At 43.3% G+C, this 8,984-nt stretch overlaps 1 pseudogene; it reads right to left on the minus strand.

Moving 5' to 3' along the window:
• LOC111956392 (polycomb complex protein BMI-1-B-like) overlaps window positions 1–8,278 on the minus strand; it is a 49,553-nt pseudogene extending 41,275 nt beyond the window's left edge.
• Between the last annotated feature and the right edge of the window lie 706 nt (window positions 8,279–8,984).

An 8,984-nucleotide genomic window follows, 5' to 3' on the forward strand; every position in this document is an offset into this window, starting at 1 on the left:
CAGTTTATTTAATTGGATCGTTTATTTCCCTCCCCCATTGTTGATGTTAGTTAAACACTCTCACAATAACCCACTGTCAGTGTAGTATTTCCCCCAGACTCTTGAAGCAATGCAAACTATGAAAAAAGTATAAATTACTAATGCCACTAAACGTCCACATCCTTTGACCAGGTTGTGATTGCTGGTTCTTGTATGGGAAGGCAAATAAAGATTTTTGAGAGTTTCCCCATAAGCCATGGCTTTGGTAAGTGTTTGTTCTAGTGTGGTTACCACATCCCCCTTTTTGAAATGGGAGTGCACTCATGACATAAAACTTTGGAAAAAAACATTGTTCCACTCTGATGGCATGCATATAACCATAGCTTTTAAGACATTTGACATCTCACAGAGTATGTCATTATTTCCATGAAAATGCAATCAAGTGCTGACATTAAGTAGCCTAAAAGAATAAAATGAATTCATGAATATTCATTTCAGATCTGTGAAGCGATGTCACCTTCATTTTTGTTTAAATTCTCACAAGACTTTCATGACTGATTGATATCCCCGTGTTTACCATATAATTGTTGCCATGTTTACATCAGTGAAATAGCAGAGGGGCACTCAAGACCACACTGAAGATAATTCAAGGTGAAATTAAATCAACTTTGCCAAGCACTGTTCGTTATCATGTTGGCTAATTGGTAGTGAACATTGGTGCTTCAGTATTATCATGCCATTACTGGGGTGATATTATTTACAAGTCAGCAAAAGCTGTGTTAAAGGGGCATTTCACCTTTTTTCAACATCATCTCCAGCACCACCCCAACATGTGCAAGCGTCGGGTTTCTATGTTTTGTAGATGGAAGAGAAGTATTTCCGATGACATCATCATGTGATTCAAACCATCTATGAGAAGTTAAAGCGGCAATATGTAACGTTTTGGTTCAGGCTTGCATGTGGAAGAAAATGCGAATAAATACTTAGGGGTGAGTCTCTTATCATGTCGTCATGTTTCACTGTAAGGTTGCAGAGGGTTGGGTTGGTATGCAAATTGGGTTGGTAAGCAAATTGGAGTGGGTCTAGGGTTTATGGGATGATGGTGTTGATGTGAGCCAAGACCAGCCTTTCAAAGCACTTCATGGCTACAGACGGGAGTGCTACAGGGCGGTAGTTSTGTTCTTGGGCACAGGGACTATGGTGGTCTGCTTAAAACATGTTGGCATTACAGACTCYGAAAGGGAGAGGTTGAAAATGTCAGTGAAGACACTTGCCAGTTGGTCAGCGCATGCTCACAGTACACGTCCTGGTAATCCGTTTGGCCCTGCAGCCTTATGAATGTTGACCTGTTTAAAGGTCTTGCTCACATCGGCTCTGGAGAGCGTGATCAGTCTTCCAGAACAGCTGGTGCTCTCATGCATGTTTCAGTGTTATTTGCCTCGAAGCGAGCATAGAAGTAGTTTAGCTCGTCTTGTAGGCTCGTGTCACTGGGCAGCTCTTGGCTGTGCTTCCCTTTGTAGTCTAATGGTTTGCAAGCCCTGCCACATCCGACGAGCGTCAGAGCCGGTGTAGTACGATTTGATCTTAGTTCTGTATTTAAGCTTTGCCTGTTTGATGGTTCGTCGGAGGGCATAACGGAYTTTCCTATAAGCGTCCGGGTTAGAGTCCCGCTCCTTGAAAGCGGCAGCTCTAGCCTTTAGCTCAGTGCGTATGCTGCCTGTAATCCATGGTTTCTGGTTAGGGTATGTACGTACGGTCACTGTGGGGACGACGTTATCGATGCACCTATTGATGAAGCCAATGACTGATGTGGTTTACTCCTCAATGCCATTGGTGCAGTCCATGAGGAGGAGATGCACTGCAGTACTTAATGCAGCAGGTGGCCACACCTGGTCTGGAAATGCTAATGATACTAATTTTGCTTTGTTTTGTTACTGACATGTAACTGCTGTTCTGGAGAAATGACATTGCATGATGTAAAGTCTGTCCCTTTGGTCACTAGTATTATCTAATGGAGCACCATGCCCTGAATACATTGCCATGAGTGGCACCATCTTGGCTCTGTCTGTCACCATGGAAACCACTCTCATGGCTTGAGATTGCCCCTCATTATCACTGTTTGTGTTGGACTGACGCTCAAGTGAGTGTGTGTGTGGACTATGACATTGACTGCAGTCAAGGCCATTCTTCACAGGGTGAGAACATAGACATTAGGATAATTTAGCGTCTCTGGTCTTTAACTAGTCAGTCATGACATCCATAGATATACAATCCTAGATTCTCAGAATCGCTATTGACAATTTCCTTACCGTGGGGGAAAACATGGGGGATTTCTCATAGACCGCCAGCAAAAAAAATAAATGTTTACACGTTGCTTACAGCATGAGTGSATTTCACACTACTTTTGCATTTTAATTGGATTATAAGGCTCGTATAAACATCTTGCTTAATATAATGTTTGCGTCATCATTGCCAGTCAACTGCATTATACTTAAAAAACACTTAAACTTCAACCATGTTCGATCCCTCCGATGTCAACAACTACAGACCAGTATCCCTTCTTTCTTTTCTCTCCAAAACTCTTGAACGTGCCGTCCTTGGCCAGCTCTCTTGCTTCCTCTCAGAATGACCTCTTGATCCAAATCAGTCAGGTTTCAAGACTAGTCATTCAACTGAGACTGCTCTTCTCTGTGTCACGGAGGCGCTCCGCACTGCTAAGCTAACTCTCTCTCCTCTGCTCTCATCCTTCTAGACCTATCGGCTGCCTTTGATTACTGTGAACCATCAGATCCTCCTCTCACCTCTCCGAGCTGGGCATTCTCCGGCGCGGCCACGCTTGGATTGCGTCCTACCTGCCGGTCGCTCCTACCAGGTGGCGTGGCGAGAATCTGTCTCCGCACACGTGCTCACCACTGGTGTCCCCAGGGCTCTGTTCTAGGCCCTCTCCTATTCTCGCTATACACCAAGTCACTTGGCTCTGTCATATCCTCACTGGTCTCTCCATCATTGCTATGCAGACGACACACAATTAATCTTCTCCTTTCCCCCCTCTGATAACCAGGTGGTGAATCGCATCTCTGCATGTCTGGCAGACATATCAGTGTGGATGACGGATCACCACCTCAAGCTGAACCTCGGCAAGACGGGCTGCTCTTCCTCCCGGGGAAGGACTGCCGTTCCATGATCTCGCCATCACGGTTGAACCTCCATTGTGTCCCTCTCCCAGAGTGCTAAAACCTTGGCGTGATCCTGGACACACCCTGTCGTTCTCAACTAACATCAAGGCGGTGACCCGTTCCTGTAGGTTATGCTCTACAACATTCGCAGAGTACGACCTTGCCTCACGCAGGAAGCGGCGCAGGTCCTAATCCAGGCACTTGTCATCTCCCGTCTGGATTACTGCAACTCGCTGTTGGCTGGGTCCCTGCCTGTGCCATTAAACCCCTACCAACTCATCCAGAACGCCGCAGCCCGTCTGGTGTTCAACTTTCCCAAGTTCTCTCACGTCACCCGCTTCCTCCGCTCTCTCCACTGGCTTCAGTTGAAGCTCGCATCCGCTACACAGACCATGGTGCTTGCCTACGGAGCTGTGAGGGGAACGGCACCCTCCGTACCTTCAGGCTCTGATCAGGCCCTACACCCAAACAAGGGCACTGCGTTCATCCACCTCTGGCCTGCTCGCCTCCCTACCTTGAGGAAGTACAGTCCCGCTCAGCCCAGTCAAAAATGTTCGCTGCTCTTGGCACCCCAATGGTGGAACAAACTCCCTCACGACGTCCAGGTCAGGGAGGTCAATCACCACCTTCCGGAGACACCTGAAACCCCACCTCTTTAAGGAATACCTAGGATAGGATAAAGTAATCCTTCTAACCCCCCCCCCCCTTAAAAGAGTTAGATGCACTATTGTAAAGTGGTTGTTCCACTGGATATCATAAGGTGAATGCACCAATTTGTAAGTCGCTCTGGATAAGAGCGTCTGCTAAATGACTTAAATGTAATGTAAATGTAACCAGTAAAATGCTCTTTGACTAGCTATGCTACGAGTCTGTCAATGAGCGTTAGCATTCTAGCTAACAACTGCTGCATCAATAATAGGTATTTTGCAACGATCATAATCAAATATAATCTTACCGACTGTTCAAGTAATTATCAAGACAACTGTAAGCCTATGAGAACCCAAAAAGTTATAACTACGTAAATCTAGACTATGTTAAATAGGCGCAGATGGCGAATGGCAGTTGACATCCCCAATTTGTCGGCGTGGTTTAGGGTACTACTTCTTCATGACGTGAATAGCAACTCGTAGAATAGGCTGATGTCAAAGAGCCCCTATACACTGAGTGTACAAAACATTAAGAACACCTGCTCTTTCCATGACATAGGTTGACCAGATGAAAGCCATGATCCCTTATTYATGTCAGTTGTTAAATCCACTGCAATCAGTGTAGATCAGGGTTGCAAACAGGTGAGGGCCCAAAAAGGTGACTTTCTTTTGCACTGAAAAATGAAAAAAATAAATCCCTGCTCGGGGGAAATGCAGGTTTTAACTCATTAAACAACAAAGAATATGATCTACATGATCGGTCTCTGTGTGTAAAATAACAAGTGGTTAATGTGAACCTAACTCACACCCAAAAAATGTAAGGAAAGCAATCCAATGTTATTTGTTACCTAGACTTTACTGCAAATGACACTTAAGCCTTGAGAAAAAACCAATACACTGATATTGCAGTTAGCCATGACAGCCTTTATAATAGAACGCTTGTGACCACACACAAATATTGCACTTGGGAAAAAAACATGTTGAATTAAACAAAACAGGCATTCTGTTTTTGCTCTATTATAGTGGCCAAGATAGTAGACATCGATCAAGTGCACATGGCTACATGTGTACAAAAATAACTTTCACTGAGTAAAACATATAATAATCCCCAGTCACTAACACACAAGTGTTACTGTCAAGTTCAAAACAAAAGCAATATCTTTGGGCTACACTGCACATTATTACATTGTACACTTTCTGCCTATGGACATCTGCTCTACAATGTGCCAACAGAGCATGAGATCCATTGCTGGCATAATTGATCTCTTTCAGGCAGAGAGTACACCTGGTATACCCCTTTTTAGTGTGTGGTGTTCCTTTCATCTCTATAGTGGCATCCAGTTTAAGCCAGGCCCAGCGCCAGCTACACTTGATCCCTGAATCCACTTGTTTAACGCCTAATTTTCACATTATGAAAATTAACCACATACTGTAGAGGGAAAACATTAGTTCATAGATAGTAGTTAGTTTGTTAAATAGTTAATATTTCACACAGATTGCCAGGGTCCAATAAGCAACTAATGCGTTATAACTTGAGGAACGGCAAGAAGTCGTATACCAGTTAATACTATAGATAATTGGTTAGGTTACTAACGTTAGCTCATCTGATGTTGTAATGTTAGCTAGCGTTAGCTGTCTCATTTTATTGCCCAGCTGATTTTCACACCATAAACGCAATTATTTTATCAGCTAAGTTGGCTAATGTTGCTCAACATTTCTCTGGCTAGCTAAGAATTCGATCCAGCTAGCAAGATACTTAACAATGCTAATTCTTGTTCCACCACACTTGCTCCCTCACCTCAAACTTTCCAAATGCCAGTTGCTTTTCGGTTACAGCTGGTTACGCACACCTCTAAGAGGGAACGCAACACCCTGCTACAACTCAACTCCCCGTGAAGTGAAAGAGGTATGGGACTGTGGGTGCGAGTAAGGATGACAAAAGCAGAGAATTTACCGTTTACTAGGAATGTATTCCTTCACACGGTAATATGGGGTAAAGGGCTGGACGGAACCAAAGCAAAGAAAGTAAATATCAAAAGCCCCCTCTCCTACCTTACCTGCCTACCCACTACTTACCTAACTTAGCACCGCCTGGTGCGCTAACCAAAATACAGGGGGTGGTCCGCCCAGGTCTTACCTAGTGTGCCTAGACAGTGAATATACTACGGGTATATGTATGCCTGCGGGCCTCTTGCCTAAGCACTCCCTAGGTGCCTTCCCCCCTGGGAACAAATAAGACAGAATATTAAACAATTTCACAACAAACTGAGAAACACAGGACATCAAATAAGCTCTATCTGACTGAGCAACAAACTAACACAGAACATACCAAAGCTGCTCCCAGCAACAACTAACACAGTAAATAACCCACAGCCATCAGCCTCCTCTCAGCAATCATCTCAGGGTATACAATCAATCTCTCAGCAATCATCTCTCCACAATGATCTTTCTTCTGAACAGAACACTGGCTTTTATATAGCTTCAGAAGGAGTCTAATGGGATACAGCTGTAACTTGACGAGGGGGCGGGTTCAGCTCCAATCAGCAATGGGGCTGACCAATCAGCTGCTTGGGGAGAATTCAGGAAGCCATCTCCTGAAACACACACACTCAAATACAAACTACAACACAGAAACTGGGGAACGTAACACAGCTCATGAAGTACACGTCATCACCTTCTCACCCCCGTCTCCGTGGTCATGCTTTATCGTTCAGGGACGCGTTGCTATAAGTGGCAAACTGCCTTTCCACTCTCCACTGTTCACCGTCTTTCCAGAGCGCACGCTGATGCTGTAACTAGCAAGTTGGTTGTCTCTTCTCTCTTCAGTCGCGTGCTGCATTCTGTTGTTAAGGAAACGAAACGCTCCAAACTTTTCTCATCGGCTCTACACAAATCACGTAGGTTACCTATTTTGTATTCAAAACGGCGAATTTGCCCGAAAGGTGACTCGTTTGCATTCCTGGTCGATGAAGGGGAGGAGACAGGTTAATGAAATATGTTTATGCCTTGAGACTAGAGGTCGACCGATTATGATTTTTCAACGCCGATACCGATACCGATTATTGGAGGACCAAAAAACCCCGATTTTACGCGATTTAAAATCGCCGATTAAAAAAAATAAAAATAAAAAAAAATAAAAACTTTATTTTTAATAATGACAATTACAACAATACTGAATGAACACTTATTTTAACTTAATACAGTATAATACATCAATAAAACAATTAGCCTCAATAAATAATGAAACCTGTTCAATTTGGTTTAAATAATGCAAAAACAAAGTTTGGAGAAGAAAGTAAAAGTGCAATATGTGCCATGTAAGAAAGCCTAACGTTTAATGCCTTGCTCAGAACATGAGAACATATGAAAGCTGGTGGTTCCTTTTACATGAGTCTTCAAATTCCCAGGTAAGAAGTTTTAGGTTGTAGTTATTATAGGAATTATAGGACTATCTTCTATATACGATTTGTATTTCATATACCTTTGACCATTGAAGTTCTTATAGGCACTTTAGTATTGCCAGTGTAACGTATAGCTTCCATCCCTCTCCTCGCCGCTACCTGGTCTCGAACCAGGAACACATCGACAACAGCCACCCTCGAAGCAGCGTTACCCATGCAGAGCAAGGGGAACAACTACTCCAAGTCTCAGAGCGAGTGACGTTTGAAACGCTATTAGCGCGCACCCTGCTAACTAGCTAGCCATTTCACATCAGTTACACCAGCCTAATCTCGGGAGTTGATGGGCTTGAAGTCATAAACAGCGCAATCCTAAAAGCATTGTGAAGAGCTGCTGGCAAAACGCATGAAAGTGCTATTTAATGAATGCTTACGAGCCTGCTGGTGCCTACCATCGCTCAGTCAGACTGCTCTATCAAATCATAGACTTAATTATAACATAATAACATACAGAAATACAAGCCTTAGGTCATTAATATTGGTCGAATCCGGAAACTATCATCTCAAAAAAAAACGTTTATTCTTCATGAAATACGGACCGTTACGTATTTATCTAACGGGTGCATCCATAAGTCTAAATATTCCTGTTACATTGCACAACCTTCAATGTTATTTCGTAGAATTCTGGCAAATTAGTTCGCAATGAGCCAGGAAGCCCAAACTGTTGCATATACCCTGACTCTGCGTGCAATGAACGCAAGAGAAGTGACACAATTTCACCTGGTTAATATTGCCTGCTAACCTGGATTTATTTAGCTAAATATGCACGTTTAAAAATATATACTTCTGTGTATTGATTTTAAGAAAGGCATTGATGTTTATGGTTAGGTACACGTTGGACAATTACAGTTCTTTTTCGCGAATGCGTACTGCATCGATTATATGCAACGCAGGACACACTAGATAAACTAGTAATATCATCAACCATGTGTCGTTATAACTAGTGATTATGATTGATTGATTGTTTTTTATAAGAAGTTTAATGCTAGCTAGCAACTTACCTCGGCTTCTCATGCATCGCGTAACAGGCGGGCTCCTCGTGAGGCAGTGTTTTTAGACTAAATCAATTGTAATCCCACTTTGCAACACAATAAAATGTGAAGAAATCCAAGGGGTCTGAATAGTTTTGCAAGGCACTGTATCAATATACTGGAATTGTAGTTATATTTGACGACTCAATCAGGCCCAGTTAAATGGCTGACAAATTGTCCATTCCAATGTACACTGAGTATACAGGAACACCCTCCTAATATTGAGTGCACCCCCTCCGTCCCATGTTGACTTCAATGGTTCCAACCATTCTTGATACACACAGGAAACTGTTGGGCGTGAAAAACACAGCAGCGTTGCAGTTCTTGGCACAACCGGTTTGCATGGCGCCTACTACCATACCCCGTTCAAAGCATTTCAATCTTTGTCTTGCCCATTCACCCTCTGAATGGCACGCATTCACATCCATGTCTCAAATGTCTCAAGTAGACGTCGACCGATTAACGGAATGGCCGATTAATTAGGGCCATTTCAAGTTTTCATAACAATCGGGAATCGGGAAATTTTGGACACCGATTTTTCTTTATTTAACTAGGCAAGTCAGTTAAGAAAACACATTCTTATTCAATGATGGCCTAGGAACGGTTGGTAACTGCCTTGTTCAGGGGCAGAACGACAGATTTTTACCTTGTCAGCTCAGGGATTCAATCTTGCAACCTTACGGTTAACTAGTC

This window comes from Salvelinus sp. IW2-2015, linkage group LG32, assembly GCF_002910315.2.
Source record: "Salvelinus sp. IW2-2015 linkage group LG32, ASM291031v2, whole genome shotgun sequence".
NCBI lineage: Eukaryota > Metazoa > Chordata > Actinopteri > Salmoniformes > Salmonidae > Salvelinus > Salvelinus sp. IW2-2015.